This window comes from Alligator mississippiensis, chromosome 10 (assembly GCF_030867095.1).
Source record: "Alligator mississippiensis isolate rAllMis1 chromosome 10, rAllMis1, whole genome shotgun sequence".
Lineage (NCBI taxonomy): Eukaryota > Metazoa > Chordata > Crocodylia > Alligatoridae > Alligator > Alligator mississippiensis.
This window is the reverse complement of record NC_081833.1, coordinates 60,384,315-60,394,247: the sequence shown is the minus strand read 5'-3', so window position 1 is coordinate 60,394,247 and position 9,933 is coordinate 60,384,315.

Below are 9,933 nucleotides of genomic sequence, written 5' to 3'. Positions count from 1 at the left end.
ATCAGAACTGTCATCACACTTAGGAATATTTCTGGTAATATTCCTTCTCACTGGAACAAGTGAACTCACAGACTAGCTAGCCTTTAACTGCTCTCTCAACTCTGCAATTCTCTTTTCACACACTTCATGGTTTACCACTGCCAATTCCTCTGTGTGCTATCTCCTCAGCACTCTGAACGCAGCATCTACATTTTTCACATCCTCCTTCCAGCGCTGGCTTTCCTCCACCATCAACTCGACATCCTTTTTCAGGGATCTTATCTCTTTTTTAAGTTCTACAATCGAGCTAGGCAGACAAGGTTCTTTGGGTAAATCCGATATCTTAAATTAGACCAACTAAAATAGTTGGAAAAATTCTTCTTTGCAAGCTAATTGCAGATGTTTCCTCTGCCTAACAAAGGGTGTTTGCACCCGAAGCTTGCAAAGAACAATTTTTCCAACTGTTTTAGTTGGTCTAATAAGAGATTAGATTTACCCAAAGAATCTTGTCTGCCTATGTCCTTAGACCAACACGGCTACAACCTATATCCTACAATCAAGCTAGTGTCTTTCCATGCATTTCCCTGAAAAGCCTTCATTTGAACATGTACTTTATCTAGTTATGGCACTTTACTCCAAAGCCACCAATTGCCCTTTCAAGCTTTTACAAGTCTAGCTACTTGTTTAGCCTTCTCTGATAACTTCCTCACACAAGCAAAGCTGCTTTTTAAGACAACACTTGTCTTTCTTTTTCTCATTTAACCAATCTACCCATTTAACACAAAAAACTTCATATGCAAACCCTTTGTGGCTAATTTCAGCTTCTTTCCACAACACAACCTTCTGCAATGGGTACTTCCATATGTACATCTCTCTTAGCAAAGGCTCTAACCACTCTTCAAAAGTTTCAAAAGTTTTGACAACCTTATCGCTCTCGGTAGCAACCTCAGACATCTTAACTAACTAACTTTGTCACAGTTCAAACACTAATATGCTAGTCTGGTATTTGATTAGTTATACAACAAACACAACACTGGTGAGTCTATTACAACAAATACAACAGTCCTGAGTCTGTTATTTCAATAGCCATGACCCTTCCTCAGGTCTGGAATCAACACTAATTATCAGGGCCCAATTAATTATCTTAATTAGCATGCCCACCCAGGGACACCAAACCGTTATGGGCAGTTATGCAAATGAGTCCATTAGTTATGCAAATTGTTCTGGCTATTAAACAGTCCTCAATGAGAAGTGGTGGGTGCTAATCCTCTCATCAGATTATTGCCTTACTGTCCAGGTCAATCTGATATTATGAGTAATAAAGAAATCAGGCACTCAATTAGTGTTTAAACAGCAGGACTATATTATTAAAGGAACGAATAATTAACATACAAAGAGAACAATAAGCATACAGTTAACAAACAATAGTCAGAACAGCAAGGAACAAAATAGAAAACAAATTATGGTGTCTCACTCAATTGTTAACTGTGTTACAACTCTAGTGACAGCTCCTGCAGTCGCAGACACCCCTGCAGCTTGGTCAAGTGAGCCAGGTCCTCTCAGTCGCCCCATGCAATCCCCAGAGCTTTCTTGTTCTTCTCAGAGAGTTTGCTCTTTTCAACAGGGAGGGTGACACATTACCCTCTTGCCAAGGCGACAGTTCCTGGTGGGATAGAGAGATGGTTCGCAGCCTCAGCCTATGACCTCTGGGAAACCTCCTCACTTCTTGACTAGAGAGGCATGCAAACCACTCTCCACCACACAGCTTATCACACCTCAAGCAAAACACCAGCAACTCATGCTACTAATCCCACAAATTCTCTAGACTCACTCTGCAGAGACTCATGTCTCAGACTTACACACAAACGAATCTGGACTCACAACAAGCCCAATCTCCAGAGATGACCATAGCAGGGTGCAGAGCCCAGGGCAAATCAGCCTGTGCAAGGCCCAGACATTGTGGCAGTGGCGGCAAGGGGCAAAGGGGGTGAGCGGCCGGATGCGGAGCCAGCCCAGCTCTGTGGGGCCCCCCTAAGCATGGGGTCCAGGGCAGTCATCCCGATTCACCCCCCCTAGGGATGACCCTCCCAATCTGTTCCACATCCCCGGTCTCACATGCAGACTCTTTTTAAGGGTACCAATCAGACCATAATTGTGAATCATCTGTTGTCCAATCAAACGTTCAGGAAAGTCACCAATCAATGAACACACCAATCATATCTCTTATCATCTTAGAACCAAAGTATCAACTTTTGGTGCTTCCACATCACTTTTGGCATGAACTTTGTTATATAATCAACATTTATCTGCACATGCCCCTCTCACCACTCATAGAGGTCTAAAGGGGAGTTCTTCTAACATCTTCTGAACACCGTATTCACTGGGCATGTGCAGTCGCTACCCTATTTACTTAATTATTACTCTAGTAATGTAAACTGAGCACACTCACTAATTAGGTCAGGGACAAGACACCTAGGGCTTACGGCAGGGGGACAGGCTGGGGAGCTTGTTCCCTCTCTAGCTCCGTGCTTGCAGAGCAGGGGAGGAACAACCTCCCCAGCCTGCACCCCCAGCTCCACACTCGCGGAGCTGAGCGGGGAACAAGCTCCCTCGTCCCACCAGCAGGCAGCCCCAAGCACCAGCTCCACAACCGTGGGGCCGCTCCTAGGAGATGCTTATCACCCAGCCTAAGCTCCCTGGTCACAGGGCTTGGGCTGAGACCCTTACCTCCCACCAGCAGCCCCACGGTCATGGAGCCGGTGCTGGCAGATAAGGGTCTCCCAACCTCCTGCACCCCAATCACGATGGTGGAGTGGGGGCTGGGAGATTAGGATCTCTCAGCCCCTGCTCCGATTGTGATCTGGGAGCAGGGGGCTTGGAGCTCTCTGCTGCCGGGTAGGGGGACAAAGTCCTGTTTGGGTTTCTGTGGCAGAGCTCACCCTGGCAGCAGGCAGCTTCTGGGGGAGGGAGCTATATCCTGTCCCCTGGTAGACAGCTAACCAGGAACAGATTTGGCTCCTGGTCAGGCGTCTACACAAGTGCTCCAGCGCCATTACTAATGCCAAGTAAATTTGCTACTTGCATTTGCAGGTAGCAAATTTAATCAGAATTAGAGAGATTTACTCTAAAGTAAGCATGTGTACATGTAGACACACATGCTTACTTCACAGTAAACTATGCTAATCTGCCGTTAAGTGTCTCATGTAGACATGCCCAGTGTGCATGTCCTGCAGAGTTTAACAGGGACAGACAGCAGATGGAAAGTGGACCTAGAGCTTAAGTCCTACTCATAGCTAAGAAACATGAAGGGCCAGAAGCACAGGCTGGTAAGAAGATTTAATCAGAAGAATTCTAATGAAATTTCTCACTGGAATTTGTTGACTCACTGGCAGTGAAAGGCTGCATGGAGACAGATACACTCTGACAAATGTCCTCCAGAAACAGCACGGTCCTGACAGCACCTGGCTTGCTGGCAGCTTTCTTGACAACTCTCCCTCCCAGATCATGAGCAGCCCACACCACCAGCCAGACAGCTCAGGGTTGAGTTTCCAGGGTTCGTGGCTTGAGGGCAGCCTGCCTCAGGGCCCAGGCTACCTCCCATTTTACAGAGAATTTTGAGATTTGAGGTTTTCATTCTGAATCAGAAGGTGAACAGATTTGAGAGTATCCATATCCCCTGTGAAACATGTGGAACAGCCTTTCTTAACCCAAGGCCATAGGTGATCTATGCTGGATGGAGAGAGAGCAGACCAGCAGCAGAGGTCCAGGAGGGCAGGAAGTGGGGCTGCAAAAATCCCCTGTCCTCATTATGACCCCATGTTTTCTGGCAGAGTATTTTCCATCTTTTAAATTGCATTCTCTTTGGAATGGGTACTTTATACCCCTACATCTATCACTACGCACAGAGCTCAGCTTCTGTGCCATGCAATACTGGAATGTTAATCACAGCAACTAAATGCAAACAGGAAGCAGATCTGCTAAGTAACAGGGAACTATTTTTACAGTAGTTTCCTATCTATCATAATCGCTCTTTAATATCATTACTTGATTTTTAAGAAAGTAGATTAAAAATCGTATAACACAACTGAAGGACAGCATGCAAGTAGCAAATGCCCCTTACAAATATTTTTTGCAAGCAGTGATTGCAAAAAGGCCTTGTTTTCCAATCCTCAGACTGTGGTATCCAAGCATCATTTTTTTTTTTCCCTGTGAAGTTCAGAGCTGACACACTACATTCCAGCTAATCTTTCTGTGCCATGTACATCACATCATATTATATAAACATAACACTGTATAACTGGACATGCCTGTCAGAGTATGATACATCACAAAATGACATGCCAGGAATATGAAGAGCAGTCTTGCAAATGGGTTAAGAGGAGAAGAGGCTTCACTCAATGTTTGCATCAAATGTTCTTAGTGAAAGCTTTGTGAATAATGAGTGTGCAGCAATGTCAGCTGTAGGGTCTTTGCTCTCCCTGAAAACTGGAAAATTTCCACCCCTACAGCCAGCAGTCACTTCTACAATAAACAGCCACTAAACATCTGACTGTGCCTAATACTTTTCTTCTTCAGGCAGCTGTCTCTGTGATAAAGATGGCCTCAGTGTGCACATCTGTCTGCAGGAACTAAGTCGTATTTTTCTACGCCTAGAAGCACAGAACTGAAAAAATAAATGTGATCACATCTGTGTGGGGAAGTTCAAATGATGCAGGCACCTCTGCTAAGAAGGCACCTCAGCTAAGAAAAGAATATGGAGTCACCACACAAGTGGAGTAAGCTTTCAATAAAATTTCACGAGGCATGTGCAGACCCAGACACAGGCATGGGCGAACTGGGTGGCTGCCCAGGGCCCAGGCAGAAAGGGCGCCCGAAAATGGTAATTTTTTTTCCATTGTCCAATTATTATTATCATGCTCTCTGGCAAAGCGGGGCCTGATACTAAAAGTTCACCTGAGGCCACCAGGAGTCTAGGTATGGTACTGGGTAAGTGGTGCTGAAATCTTCTCATGAAGTATGTTAGTCATCATAAGCCAAGCAGCTGAAGATTTTTTTGAGCAGTTCCCTTGAGATGAGCATTTTCAAAACCTCAGGCCACATTTCCTTTTGCAGAGGACTTTCTGTAAGCACCAAACCATTCAGGATGTTGCCTCATACAGAACTCATTCAGAAGTATCTATACAAAACCTCAGTGGCTGAATTCTCAAAAACAGATTACATTTTTTCCCCTGACATTTGCTAAATATCAATGGTGGACATAAGTGATACAATGTTACTACCTAACTAATGTCTATTTTTAAATATACTTACTAGGGCAAGTTAAATTTACTATCCTATTTCTTCTTGAAAGTATAGAAAATGTTGTGGTACGGTCAAACACCATCTCACAGTAAATGATCTGTTTTGAATGGGTATCACTTGGCAAGCAAAACTCAGGATGCTATACATCTCAATTCTACCATTTATGACTAGCAACTGATTGTGTGAGCAATCGGTAGCATGCGCAAAATGAAAATCCAGGTTGCAACCTCTGAAAATCTGGCTCTTTCATACAAAGCCTGATGCTCGGATGGTGCAAATCAGTGTAGTTTCTGTAGCTTCCCCTCATATCTCAGAAATAATTATATAACATCATTAAAACAAATCTATCCCAGACAAAACTTTACCAGAGCCCATGTTGTTTCATCAACAGTAAAACTGGCCTCATATCTATGTTATAAATGACATAAAAACATTTGTTACACTCCTTCTCACGTAAGGGAATGCCCTGCTCACCATGAGCCATTCTTGGACCAAATGAATAGTTTCTGTGCATCAAAATGCAAAACTGTCATGAATATTGAACTTCCCAGACACAAATTTTATTCGTGCTTATTAAAAAAAAGCAGGAAGTGATAAATTCTATTTACTCCTAGGAAATTTTGGAAAAACAGTGAAGTGTGTCCCTACCTGTTCTACCTGGTAAGACTTTTACTGTGTGCTATACCTTGTTATATTTTCCTTTAAATTGTTGTCCCATGAGTTTGTGAATAGACATGAAGTAGGCTTATGGCAGGGTACAACAGTGATGCGACTTTCAGCTTTTACCCCTAAACAAGTAAAAGCAGGGTATATGCACATCAAGACAATAGTCGCTTTACATATAAGCAAAATATTTTACAGTACAAAATGCTGGTTGTCTAAACTGAAAACATTCTTGCTAATTTTTATAACATGCTCTACTCCCTACACAGGTCTGTAGTTACAAACAACGAAAGTGAACAAACCAGGGCATCATATGCCATTCATATATCAATATTTCACATACTTTGTCCTTGCCCAGACAAGCTATTGTATTAAAATAATCAAAGATGGTGATAAGGACAATATAAACGATGTTATTGCATGTTAAAGAAACTCATGGTCATGTCACCTATGTGTAATTGAGAGAGACAGGGCCTGAGTAGTCCCTGATTTCAAAATCATACCAATTTGCTTCATCCCACCATGTTTTCAAAGGCAGAAGTATCTGAACCTGTAGTTTAAACAGTAAAAATGGGTGATTAATTTCTGTGCATGTGCAACTGTTTGGCACCCTACAGCTGTATATTTCTACATACTTCTAGACATATTTTCTGAGGTAGCCCTCTTGAGCAGAAACAATACTGGTATTTCTTACTGCTGCTAAGTAAGTATTTTCTTAAGTAAGTGTTGTGTGCAGCTAAAAGGGTTGGAAGGGGCTTGAAGGATGCAGGATCTCATCACAATTCACCTGTTCTTAGTCATCCATTTGTACCACCTCAGTTGTTCAGTGTCTTACATGTACTGCAGGAAGGTTACACAGTTTAACAGAAACTTACATACAATGAAAAATCCTTGGGCCAAATTTTCAAGAGACTTCTTTAAATGACTCCCAAACATTGTATTTCCAAACAAAGGCTCTAGTCCTGCATTTGGTTCAAGATGGGCAGGCCCTGAATTTGTGAATAGAGATAGTATATTTTGCTGCTGAAGAGACCTGTTATTCATGTGACCTTAGTTATACTGGATTTATCAGTAAGAAGAATAATGCTTTTCACTGATGAAGCAGCCTTCACTAAGGAGCTCAAGTAGTTCAGTGGGTAAGTATGATCATCCCCATTTTACAGATGGAGAAATTAGACTACACAGTGATTTAAAAAGTCACATTCCCTGGGTCAGAAGGCAGGCAAGTGGCAAAATGGCAAAGCTCAGCCTTCCTTAACCCTGGAGCACCAGTAGGACTGGTCAAGACCACCTCTCAGTTGGTTGAAACCTTTTATGTTTGCCTGTATAGTTTTTTAAATAATTTTGCTTGGCGCTATAAGTCATAGGCCTGGCAAACTGACCAACAAGCACCACTTGCCATAACTTTGAGCAGTACTGCTGTGTAAACCACACATTTTTCTCTTGTTTTACATCTAATTGACAGGATGGCATAAAATCTGAGGACAGGAAAGCTGTACATCCTTGCTGAAATCAACATAAAGCAAAAATGCAAATATTTATAGCGATGCAGCTGCTATACCCTGCTGCCTGGCAGATCATGTGTAAACTTAAATGTTGTTTGAAAATCTGTGGCTACAAACTTATGTTAAATTCAAATGGCCTTCAACCAGCTGCAGCAGTCCCCAAGGTGTAACTACTCAGGACTGCTGCAGTTCAGAACTTTAAAAATTAACCTTCCTTCTCTCATCCTTTCTTTCTGTTCGTTGGGTTCTGCCTCTTTTGCTGCTCCAGAACCAAATAGCTCTGTGAGATCATAAAGAACACACACACAAGTATATGCACATGCACATGCACATGCACACACCCATTTAGATTAAATGTTAGATATTTGGGCCACATTTTCAGTTTTGCACTTCATGACCACGTCCAGTTGTGTGTGGACATTTGGTTCCCTGGGGACAAGAAGCAGAGGCACACCTTCTGCCGCTGCTACTTGTACCCAAGGAACACCTGTGCCACGTGCCCTCTGGCGTGTGGCAGGCTACCCTGGGTGGGGTAGGGAAGGCCGGGGCCAGTAACTGTGCTGGCCCCAGCAGCCTTACCTGGGGTCCTGGAAGCCAGGGAAGCTACAGCTGTGGCACTCCTGCCACCCAGCTTTTTTTCTGTGTGGGTTTTTTTGACCCCAGGATCTCCCAGGGTCAAACCCTCCCCCGACCCTGCCATGCTGTAAGGTAGCAGTGCAGGAAACTCCTGAATGGGCGGTGTGTGGCACTGCAGACGAGTCTGTGGTACCACATACTGCACGGCTGCGCTCGTCTGGATGTGGCCCGTGCTTCCAAGATCACTTCTACATATAAATAATTCTACAGTTTTTTGTAAGAGAATGCCATTTTTATCTTTGAATTAAAACACCAGAAACAAGCATGCAGTTATGGTGATGAATAGACTTATTGTGCTTTTGCTTTAACTCCTAAAATACTGGAATTACACCTTGAATCCTGCAAACTCTTGTTCATGGCAGTAGCCCAACTAAAGTCAATGGGAGTAGTAATGCAAGCAAAGTTACTCCTGTTCATCAGGCCCTGACGGCACAAAAGTTTATGTACATGCATAGCCCAAACTGGGGCTGATTTCAGCAGGTCTGCTCCCATGTTGCATTTGTGTTTACAGGATTAGAACTATGTATGTGTCACAAGTATTTAAATAATCTGGAGACAAAGGCTGGCTCCTAAGTGATTCTTCGAATGAGTTACTTTCATCCCTTACAAAGGCTATCCAACATTTTGAAAGAAGTGAATGACACAAAGGGACTGACCTGACCATCTTCATACTGAACTATTACAAGAAGTGTTCAACTTCTCCTTCCAAAGAATGGCATTTGGACATCTCAGAAAAGGCAGGGAATACTGCCATGCTGATACTGGTAACAGCTTGCAGCAGGGGAAGACATCTAGGCAGCTTTCATTTTCTTTCTGGAACTTCATTTTTACTTTTTAATCAAGCCACTGCTGTGCCATGCTAGCTAGGTCATCATGCCATTCCTGTAGACATACCATAAAAACATTTATTATTGATTTTAGTATGACACAATTTATAAGCTCATACCACCAATAATGGACCTACCAAGTTAACTGACCTGCCGGGCTCACTTTCAGGTGGGAAATGTTCATAAGCACCTGATTTACACAATCAGTTCTTCCTATGTGTAGCATTTTTCTACTCCAGTACATCTGAGCTGTCTATCCCCACTGGAATAATAGGGCAGGGTCTGACTAACTTACATAGATTTTATCCAACAGAGAGCAACCAATAAGCAACCCCCTCTTGTACACAAGACACAGATTTTGTTACATACAGAGGTCATGAATATACATGAAATTAGTGTAATGCAATAAACTCTGGTGCAGGTTGTGCCAGAGTTTATTGCTCCCAGGCATAGCATTTATATGTGTGGCCAGGGCCACAGCACATTGAGCCAGGGTGGCACAGCCACAGCTGGCAGGGGACCTGGGGAATCAGCCTGCCAGCCCAGGGCTGTTCCTTCCTAATTCAATATGCCGTGGAGCCAGCTAGCCCCACACTGCAACACCCTTGTGCCCCAGCCAGCCCTGATTGCTATCTGTACATGTGCTGCAGTGAAGTAAGTAAATAGTACTTGCATTGGGCAGTACTATCCTATGGCAGAATTAGTTTACTCCAGCCTAATAGCACTGTTCATGTAGATGTGTGATGCTTTACCGCAGAGTGAAATAGGCAACTCCACAGTAAACATCTCATGTAGATGCCCACAGTGTGTTGAAAGAATTGCCTAACACTAAATATTCATGCTTATTCTCTTAGTGCCTTGAAAAGACCACAGTACAGGCCACGGCAGTGGGGGGAAACCTTTTTGACTGGTGTATCATGAATTAGGCCTGCACAAGTGCCACTCCAATGCCCTTCTTCTGCCTGACCAGCTCCTTACCTTTCTGCTTCCTGCCCTATCTGCCACTCGGCTCTGTCCCCAAT